This window comes from Suricata suricatta, chromosome 9, assembly GCF_006229205.1.
Source record: "Suricata suricatta isolate VVHF042 chromosome 9, meerkat_22Aug2017_6uvM2_HiC, whole genome shotgun sequence".
Lineage (NCBI taxonomy): Eukaryota > Metazoa > Chordata > Mammalia > Carnivora > Herpestidae > Suricata > Suricata suricatta.
In genome coordinates, this window is record NC_043708.1 from 45,764,672 (window position 1) to 45,774,635 (window position 9,964).

The window sequence follows — 9,964 nt, forward strand, 5'->3', positions numbered from 1 at the left end:
GTTAGACTCCATTGACTGCCTACTTGTTAATCATCAACTCCTTCTTTGCTAACAGAACCAGACCTTTTCTCCGGGCTCTGGTGACCATGTTCTTCAGAGAAGTGGCTCCACGGCCTGAGGAGGAAGCCGTCACATTAGCCAATCGCAGGGGGTCTGTCTGCCTAGCCACCATAGATAAGGCATCTGAGCTGTGAGGGGAATTCGGCTGAAGACAGCTGTTCCGTAACGCTGATAAGAGGTCCATGAAAAGGAATCAGTCACTTCACTGTGTCTCTAGATTCTGAAATCTATCTGTTATTCTGAAACTGTAGTAGCCACCTCAGCAGCGGGGAGCAGCCTAAGAGAGTGGACCACCCTGCAGAGGATGTCAGAACAGGAGGAAGGAAAGATTGCAGGTTGCTAAGAACAGTGTCCGGTTGTGGATTACTCTGGACCCTTAGGAGGTCGTGGGGCAAACTTCCTGTTGGTTAAGCCATCTTGGTAGGGTGTTCCATTACCAGTAACCAAAAGTACCTTGATAGACAAATTCTGTTCACTTCTCATCGGGTTATTTTTTTAAAACGAATGGCAAACAGCAATGTATACAAAGTATGGAGCACAAACAGCATGCCCAGCAAATGCCAGTTCTCAACTTGACTGCTGAAATTGGTGGATTTTCACTCATTCAACCGGCAGTGAGCACTTGACTCTGTGTGATTTGAATGACTCCTCTGTGAGGTTTTCCTCCGTTCCTCCCAACAGAATTAAGGGCAAAAATCATCGCTTTGTCTACTTTGTTCATGTAAGAGATAATAGCAAGTACCTAAGGTTTATTTTAACCAATAACATTGGCATTTAGTTCAGACAACAAGCCCTGTAGTGCTGATTGTGGCATAGAAAAATGTAATTAAACAAAGTAGCCTTGCTGACTGTGTAAATCAATTTGATCTGAATAAAATCTAACCCGGACCAAGTACTCAAAAGAGCAGCCAAGTGTGCTACATTTGGAGTCTGCCTAGTTTAATGGAAAAGTGGCTTTCTGTAGAGGAAAGCCATATTTCATAGATTCGTTTTTAAGTTTATTTATTTATTTTGAGAGACAGGGAGTGTGCATGCATGTGAAGGGGAAGGGGCAGAGAGAGAGGGGAGAGAAAATCCCAAGCAGGCTCCGCAGTGTCAGCACAGAGTCTGGCACGGGATTCAATCTCACAAACCATGAGATCATGACCTGAGCTGAAATCAAGAGTCAGATGGTTAACCAACTGAGCCATCCAGGCACACCCAGATTATTATATACGTATGTAAGAAGGACACATTGCCTCTGGAATTTCACCTCCACCTCATGTCAAGAAGGCACCTGTACCTGACTGGGAACTCTCACCCTCCAACATCCTCACATGGTATTCTCTTCACCACAAGTCTCAATTCTAATGCTGCCTCCTGAGAGAGGTCTTCAGGGATTACCCAACAAAAGTACATTTCCATTACCACCACCATCATATGTACACTCTCCATCATTCAACTTGTTTTTATTTTCATCCCTCTCAGAATTTCCCACTACCTGATATTTTCTTATATTATAATTTGTTTCCTGTCAATGGGGTCCAAACTTGACTGCTGTGATCTAATTAGCCTGGGCTGAGGCCAGGACCTGGGTATTTTTTTCAAAGTACCACTCAGTGATATTGAACATGCAGCCAGATCTAAAAGCCACTTGTTTATGTGTTTACTGGATCTCTCCCAACACTAGAATGGGAGTTCCAAGAAACCAAAGAACTGGCCTGTTTTGTTCATCCAAGTCTCCCTGGCCCCCCCAAGGACACGTGGCACATTGCAGACATTCAGTTAAGGCTTGTGGACCGACTGACCAACTGGACTGTAATTACGTCAGCTTTTGTCTGCTTCCCTGTAGTTTCTGAGCTCCTAGAGAGCTCCTAGAGCATCTAGCCCAGTCCGCATCAAAAAATAAGTGATGAAAGAAAGTTCAGTAAATAAATGAATTGTAAATAAACTGCATTTGTAAACTTAAATATTCACACACACACACACACACACACACACACAAAATATGTGAAGTAAGGGATGTGTTTATTAACTCAATGGAGGGAATCCTTTCTCAATTTATACATGTATCAAATGAGCCCACTGTACACTTGAAATGATTTTGTCAATTATACTTCAGTAAAGCTGAAATTAAGAATATACCCAAAAAAAACCCTACATATAACTGACAAAGATGAAACTGGGCGTGGCCACTGTCTTCAAATTGCTGGCTGAAGGGGAAAAAAGGAAGATTGCCATTATACACATTAGAATGTGCTAACTGCTATGATGAAAGAACAGAAGATTTCAGGGGAAGTAAATATTGTTTCTTACTGGGGAGGGGAGGAAAGAAACCAGGAAGGCATCATGGAAGAGGTAGCATTGGAACTGAATCTTACAGAACACATGGAATTTGGCTATTCAGAGAAGTAAGGCTGTGGGGTGAAATGTGGAAGAGGAAGTAGAAAAGTTATTCTCGGGAGAGGCAAGAACACAAACCAACCTGTCCAGCAGGAGGTTAAGAAGGTCTGGACTAAGCAAGACATCAGCTATCAACATGGAAAAGAGTAGATAGTATCAAGGTATGTTTCTAATGACAGTGCAAAAAGCTATGGGACCGACTACAACTTGGGCTGTTTGTTGAGGAAAACTGAAATTGAGTTTTTGTAACTTAAGGACTGACAGAATGGGGTGTTATTAATAGTCAGAGAATCAGGTAGGAGCTGGTTTTGAGTGTGGACAGGTAACAGTAGCACTGATATGGATATGTCAGTTTCATTTTCAGTGGGTCGAATGTTTGCATGGTGCTTGATGTACAAGTTTGGCAGCAGATGGATGATCAGGATGAAGGATCACATTTGAATCTGCAGGGTGACAATGACTGAAGTCATAGAAAAGGAGTTGATAAAGGGAGAGGGAGAAATTAAGTGGCAGAAAAATCACATCTTGAGAACAAACATAGTTAGAGATCATAACCTGAGAGTTAGTGGGGAAGCTGGGAGACTCGAGAGAGCTCTGAAGGATGGCAGAACGTGTTACCCCAAATTATGCCTCTTTGACACACGGATTATTTTGAGCAGATTATTTTGGGTGACAGCAGACACAGGAGAAATTCTGAAGACTAGAAGTTACCTCTTGTGTAAGGGAAATTTACATTTATAAAGGAAATCTCCATTTATAAGGGCACCTCCTCCCTCTCCTACTAGAAAGGGAAGGATGACTAAATCCCTAGAGACTCTAGTCAGTGGATAGGCATCAACTTAAATCTGCTTAATCTTAATCTTACTCTTATTTACCATACTTTTCCTGGTTACCTCCCCCATAACTGGCTTCCTCCAACCCTTCTTCTCCACCTTTAGCTGAAGATGGCATTTCAGCCTGAATTCTAAGCCACCTCTGAGAGTTACTCATTTTTTCTGGGTATCTCCCATGTATACATGAGGTATACATGTTAATAAACATGTTTGCATTTTTCCTCACTACTCTGCCTTTTGTTACTGGGTTCCCAGATGAGAACTTAGAAGGAAAGTTGGGAAAACCATTTTTCTTCCACAACAAGTAGAAGGAGAACAGGTTAGCTAAGGTTATAAAAGTCAAGGGGAAGCTCTGTTGGCAGCAGATCTAATTTTAAATTAATTTATCTGCATGAACTAATCACATTTGCAGGCAAAGAGGAGAGAACCAATAAAGAGAAGAAACCAAATACATGTGAAAGAGAGAATTATTGTCAGAACATAGTCCCCTACAAAGTAAAAAGAAATGGAAGAGAGAGTCCAAGTAGAGAGTTTACTCTCTGCTTGAATGAAAGGTTGTGTTCATTTGACCTAGGAAGATAGGGGAAAAGAATGAATGGAGATACAGAGATGTTTTGAGGTGGTAAGCTATGAGGTTAGGAAGCCTGTAATATATACCTTTTCAGATAAACAGGTGAGATCACCTGAAATAAATAAAGGTAGTAGGACTTGGGTTTAATGGTTTTATTGAAAATGCACAGGGAATAGTAAAATAGGAAATTAAGAAAAAAGAAGGAAGGGTTTTCAGAGAACAGCAATGGCCCTACTGATGTTGCACTGAATGTGGAGTAGAACCAGCTTCTAGACTTTCTTCATTAGCTCTGAGTGCCAGGTACTGGAGGAGAGGATTGTGGAATGGTCTGACCCTGACAACCAGGCTGGCAGGAGGTCAAGGAAAGTCCAAAGGAACAGGGAGGAAGGAGATCAAGGGCCTACTTTTCCCAAGCCTCTCTTTTAAAGAGTTTGACTGTTTACATATTTGCCAAGAGATAAAAGAGCTGATCCCGTCTTATCTCAAACCTTGGTATACAGTGGTACTATTTCTAAGAAACATGTTATCACTAGAGTTTAAGATTGAGCTCCCTCTTTTTTAATGTTTAATGAAGTCCCCTAGAGATTGTCTGAACATTGATTCCGATTAAATATAACTCATTCTCTTTAACATAAGAGAATAATGCTCTTACCTGAAATCTGAATCTCAATTCCACTGTGGTATCTTTACATGTGAACACAGAAACTGCATACTTACATATTACATAGGGTACTAAATTTAAAAATTTACGGTCTTCTTTTTAAACAAAATAATTTGGTCTTACGAATAATTTTAAAAGTGACAAACGATAAACACTTTTCTATCCATTTGTTCTAAGATGGAGGGAGGTGAAATGAAGATTGAATTGGGAGGCGAGAAGGTATTAATCATCTGGGCAACTCTTGAAAGGTAATTTAAATTCTGGGCCTTTTCTATTATCCATCATGGAGGGCTTGATACAAATTAGGCTCATCCCCAGGTCATTTTCAATTGTACCATTCTACGATGTCATAGGCCAGGAACTAAGTCTTAACGTAGCTTTGTAATTCCCCTCTCCACCTGGATCTAGTAAAGCCAGTCATGGATCCTCCAAGTAAATGCAGAATAAATAGATTTGCAAACTAAACAAAGTAGGGTTCATTATTCAACCAACTGACAGATAAGAAGAGTATGTTATAAGAAATACACAGATGATCATTCAGAAGCTCTTTAAACCATTCCAGGTCAACCTCTGTACCCACACCACAACCAGATATTGTTGCTCCTAATAGACTCCCCCTTCGTCTTCCTACCCAGCTCCTATCAGCCTTGTCCACACCCTGCCTCACCAGTTTCAGAATCAGGGGTGAAATCTGTAGTGAGAAATGAAACACACAAGGATTCCCTATTTTCAAAAGTGAAATTTAGATTAGAATCACATTTCATTAGTAGAAAACGTTTCAGATATTTATTGTTGTTTAACTACTACAGCCCTTTCTTAACAGATGAATACTCTCCATTATACAGAGCTCTAGAGGGGTGCCTGGGCGGCTCAGTTGGTTAAAGGTTGGACTCTTGGTTTTGGCTCAGGTCATGATCTCACAGTTCATGGGTTCAAGCTCTGGGTCCACCCCCTTGCTGGCAGTTTGGAGCCTGCTTGGGATTCTCTCTTCCTCTCTCTCTGCCCCTCTCCTGCTCTCTCATGCATGCATGCACATGCTCACAACTCTCTCTCTCTCTCTCTCAAAATAAATAAACTTTAAAAAAATAAAATAAAGACCTGGAGAACAATTTAGTACTTTAGATTCTTTTCCCTATTTCTGACCCTGCTAACTATTGGGCATTTTTTTCCCTCATCCAGCTAATGAGAAGAAGCTAGAAAAACATGGGAACAACAGTCTCCCAGTGCCTCCTCTGTAGTAGCCTGGTCCATGTTTGACCAGCAGGCTCACTGATGTGACCGTCTAAAATAAGGGTTTGGATATCACTATGAGGTCCTTGACATCACCAATTACCAGGAGTTATGCAGAGTTTCTTACTTTCTCTTTAAAAAATTTTTTTTCATGTTTATTTTGTTTTTTAGAGAGAGAAGGATATACAGAGTGCAAGTGGGGAAGGGGCAGAGAGAGAAGACACAGAATCTGAAGCAGGTTCTAGGCTTTGAGCTACCAGCATGGACTCAACGCAGGGCTCAAACTCACAAGACATGAGATCATGACCTGATCCAAAGTCAGGTGCTTAATGAACTGAGCCACCCAGGCACCCCTCCTTTTGATTTTAAAAGTAACTCCTGAAAGAGGTAATTTACTTGGGCAGAGATAATACTGGATATGCAAGAGATTAAATACAAATATTATAGTCATGATCTTTACAACGCACTATGTTTAAGAGATTCTACCATTTAAAAATGTCTCTTTGAAAACAATCCAATTTAAAAATGAGCAAAAGACTTGAGAAAGCATTTCTCTGAAGAAGATATGCAAATGGCCAATAGGTCCATGAAAAGACACTCAACCTCATTAATCCTCAGGGAAATGCAAATTGAAAACATAAAGAAATACCAATCCACATCCATTAGAATGGCTACTATCAAAAACAAACAAAACCCCCCAAGAACCCCCAAAAAATAACAAGTGTTGGTGAGTCTGAGGAGAATTTGGAACCCTTATGTAGTGCTGTGGGGCTGTAAAATAATACAGGTGTTGTGGGAAACAGTATGGCCATTCCTCAAAACAATTAAACATAGAATTACAAATTGATCCAGCGATTCCATTTCTGGGTACCTCCAAAAAAGTGAAGGCAGGCAATCAAATGGATAATTGTAAACCCTTGTGCACAGCAGCATTATCCGTAATAGGTTCAACGTGCAAGCAACCCCAGCAGCCAACAGATGAGTGAATAAACAAAGTGTGGTATATACACACAATGGAATCTTATCCAGTGTGAAAAAGAAAAAAAGAAGGAAATTCTGACACCTGCTACAGCATGGATGAACTTTGAAGACGCTACAGCAAGTGAATTAAGCCAGTCACAAAAGGACAGATACTGTAGGACTCCACTTAGATGAGGTACCCAGAGTAGCCAAATTCAGAGACAGAAAGTAGAATGATGGTTGCCAGGGGCTGGGGAGGAGGGAAAGGGACTAATTGTTTAATGGGAGCAGAGTTTCAGTTTGAGAAAAATGAAAAAGATCTGCCGATGGACAGTGGAAATGGTTATACAACAATGTCAATATACTTAATGCCACAGAATGATACACTTAAAAATGGTCAAAAAGGGAAATTTTATGTTATATAAATTTTACTCCAATAAAAAAGAATATCTCTTGGAACCTTCAAGGTAGTGGCAAAGGTCGAGAATACACTAACTTTCCCTTATGCCACCCACAAAGAAAAAATGACATCTGAGTACCTACCACATACCAGGCACTCACATATTCACACACAGAAGCAAAAACAAAACACAACAAAATGAAAAAAAAAAAACCCACAAACCTTGACTATGTACTGTTAACTTCCCTTTACAATGAAGAAACTAAGGTTTATACATTAACGTACCAGGTCAAGTTGTAAGAACCAGGGGTAGGACTCAAAGGCAGCTCTGCCTGACTCTCGAAGCCTGTGTTCTTTTCACTCCACGATGTTCTTTTATTCTACCCACAGTTCTCTTTTTGAACTGGCTTTCTGCTTTGACGATAGAGCTTTTATACTTAAAAGTTAGGCCTGCCTTCTGAAGTAGGCTAAAAAAGTCAGTCAACCAAATACATTCACTATGTGCCCGCCATATGAGGCCCAGGGCTGGCCACGAAATAATGGAGTCATGTTTCCACTCAGTCATTGGCCATATGGCAGGGGAAAAAACATACAATTAAAATTTCAGTGTACGTCGACTCCTCAAAAGCCACTGAATACTCTGGGCAAAAGCACTATGTCTTTCAATATTCCTTATGGCCAGAACAAGTGGAAATAATCCAGTTTTAAGCATAGAAGCAGTTTTATCTTTTTCCTAAACCGTCTACCATCACAGTTACTGAACTGCTGGTACTCACTAATGCTGTGCTGCAAGCTGGAATTTAACAATTAAGGAAGTGTTTTGTGCTGTACAGAAAATAGGCAGCTCTTAATTGTTTTCTGAAAGAGAACAGGGGGCCCTTTTGACTCTCCTGTGCCTAAGGGCCAAGGTTTCATTTTCTTACTCTTTTGTGAAACACACAGCGAAGAATAAGGCAGATTGTCTACACATCCTCAAATAAAGCAGGGTGTTGGCAGGATCTAGTGAATACAGGCTGGAGTACCAGAGGGTGAGCCCTACCCTCCTTCATACAGCCCAGATTCCCAACTTTCTATTTCATTTACTGACAGGCGACCTGATCACAGAACTCGGGTTAGGGGCATTATGGATCCAAGATCCACCCTCCGTCTCCTCCCTGGAAGATTATCTTCACATATTACATCTTTGAGGAGGCAAATGGGAAGTGCAACTGTGAAGTACATGGAATGATTCGTCTTGCCTACAGGTTTGATTAAAGTCAATGAGTCCACAGGGAAACTCTGTGGTTTCAACACCAGCAATATTTTGCCCCTTAGACATAGCACAAGTTTAATATAAGAAGTAACTTCAGAAAAGTAGACATTTTTTTATTACCTAAAGATTCTCATCTCTGAACATGTGCTGATACCCACAAATTTTGGGAAGCCAAATCAATTTCAGAAAGCTGGCATTGAAAAACAGACCCTAAGCTTATCATCGTCGAGAATGGTGATAAATAAGGAGGCATATACACTCTCAATGGCATGTTTCCTGTTTAAAAACCTATATTTTAAGAATTTGAGTATCTAGATATGACCTTTTTGCTATTTTTTTTACCTTACTATATGCAGTTCTTTCTTTCCTTTGAAAACTTAACCTCTTTTCATTCTAAAAATTCAAGAACCCTTTTATCAATGACCATTTATTGCTTACCCACTCTCTCCGAGAGGAACAAAGCTTAATTTTTAAAACCATGCTTCATTCGTGTCTTACGCTTTCTGCTACATATCCTGCCAAAGAAATCTCACAATTTCGTTTCCAATCCGTTAGACCCATTTATTGTACTTTTATATATCATTCATAAATATGAACAAGTCATGATCACGGACACTCTCATTAAGAGGATCCATTGCTCAAGACACTCAAAGAACAAAAACTGCATTCCGATTTTACCATTTGGGTCTGTGTACTGTGTATACAGGTAAGGAAATAACTGATCTCCACTTTTACATTCTGTCCCTCACTAACATTAACATGCATCTTGACCAACAGAGAAATAAAATTCATATAAACATCAAATCCATATATATCTGATTCTGGACAAGTTAAACCCGCCACACTCCCTTTGAGAAAGGATGCAACTTTAGGATGAGACCTACTGCCAAATGGTAGCTGTTTCTGAGGTTGTCCGGAAAGCAGCAGCACAGAGAGCAGAGCGAGGAAGACACCTTTTTTTTTTTAAACGGTAAATACTGCCCCTCACATAAGCAATCCCAGCCCTTGTCGGCAAATTCTGAGTACAAAAGGATTTACCCAAAATAAAATTAAAATTAAAAAACAGCTAAATCACAGTCATTATAGTGCAAAACAGAAGCCACCTCAGTGCAATACGTAAGAAAGATAATGCAACGAACATTTCCCACCACTTAAACCCTTAAAACAGGGGACTGCAACGCTCAGAGGACGAGTCCACAGCTTCACAGCCCCAGTGGATTTCAACGGAGCCCCGCTCTCTGCCAATACAACTATGCAAACGGCTTCTTCACATTTAGCGTGTTTTTCTGACGAATCGCCAAAGCGAAGCGCTAATGAGGATTTAAAAACAAAAAACGAAAAACAACACAAAACAAAAAAGCAAATGTGCCACGAATTTGGCCATTCTCAAAGCCCTTCGGAAAGAACCCATCCTCTTCCTTTCCCCCCAGCCCGAAGCAGCGTCCCCATCCTCCCTTAGAAATCTGCCCTTACGACTGCAGCGGGTGGTCATTCTCTCACTTAGCGAGGAGCGAGGCGGAAAGCGGCCCCTTTACCTCGGCGCCCGCGGCTGGTCGGAGAGCGGCCGGTCTCCTGCGTGGGAGCCGACGTGTGCAGGCGAGCCCGGCGCAGCCCG

General features: G+C 40.9%; 1 protein-coding gene across 3 annotated transcripts in view; it reads right to left on the bottom strand.

Annotated features, from left to right (window-relative positions):
• GNG2 (G protein subunit gamma 2) overlaps positions 1–9,964 on the bottom strand; it is a 118,926-nt gene extending 108,962 nt beyond the window's left edge. The window contains exon 1 of one of the 3 annotated variants that reach the window (XM_029950750.1): positions 9,885–9,964. The gene's annotated coding sequence lies outside the window, so the exon portion shown is untranslated. Of the gene's footprint in view, positions 1–9,822; positions 9,848–9,884 lie in introns of those variants that run through there. The other 2 variants (XM_029950752.1, XM_029950751.1) reach the window with 2 other exon arrangements.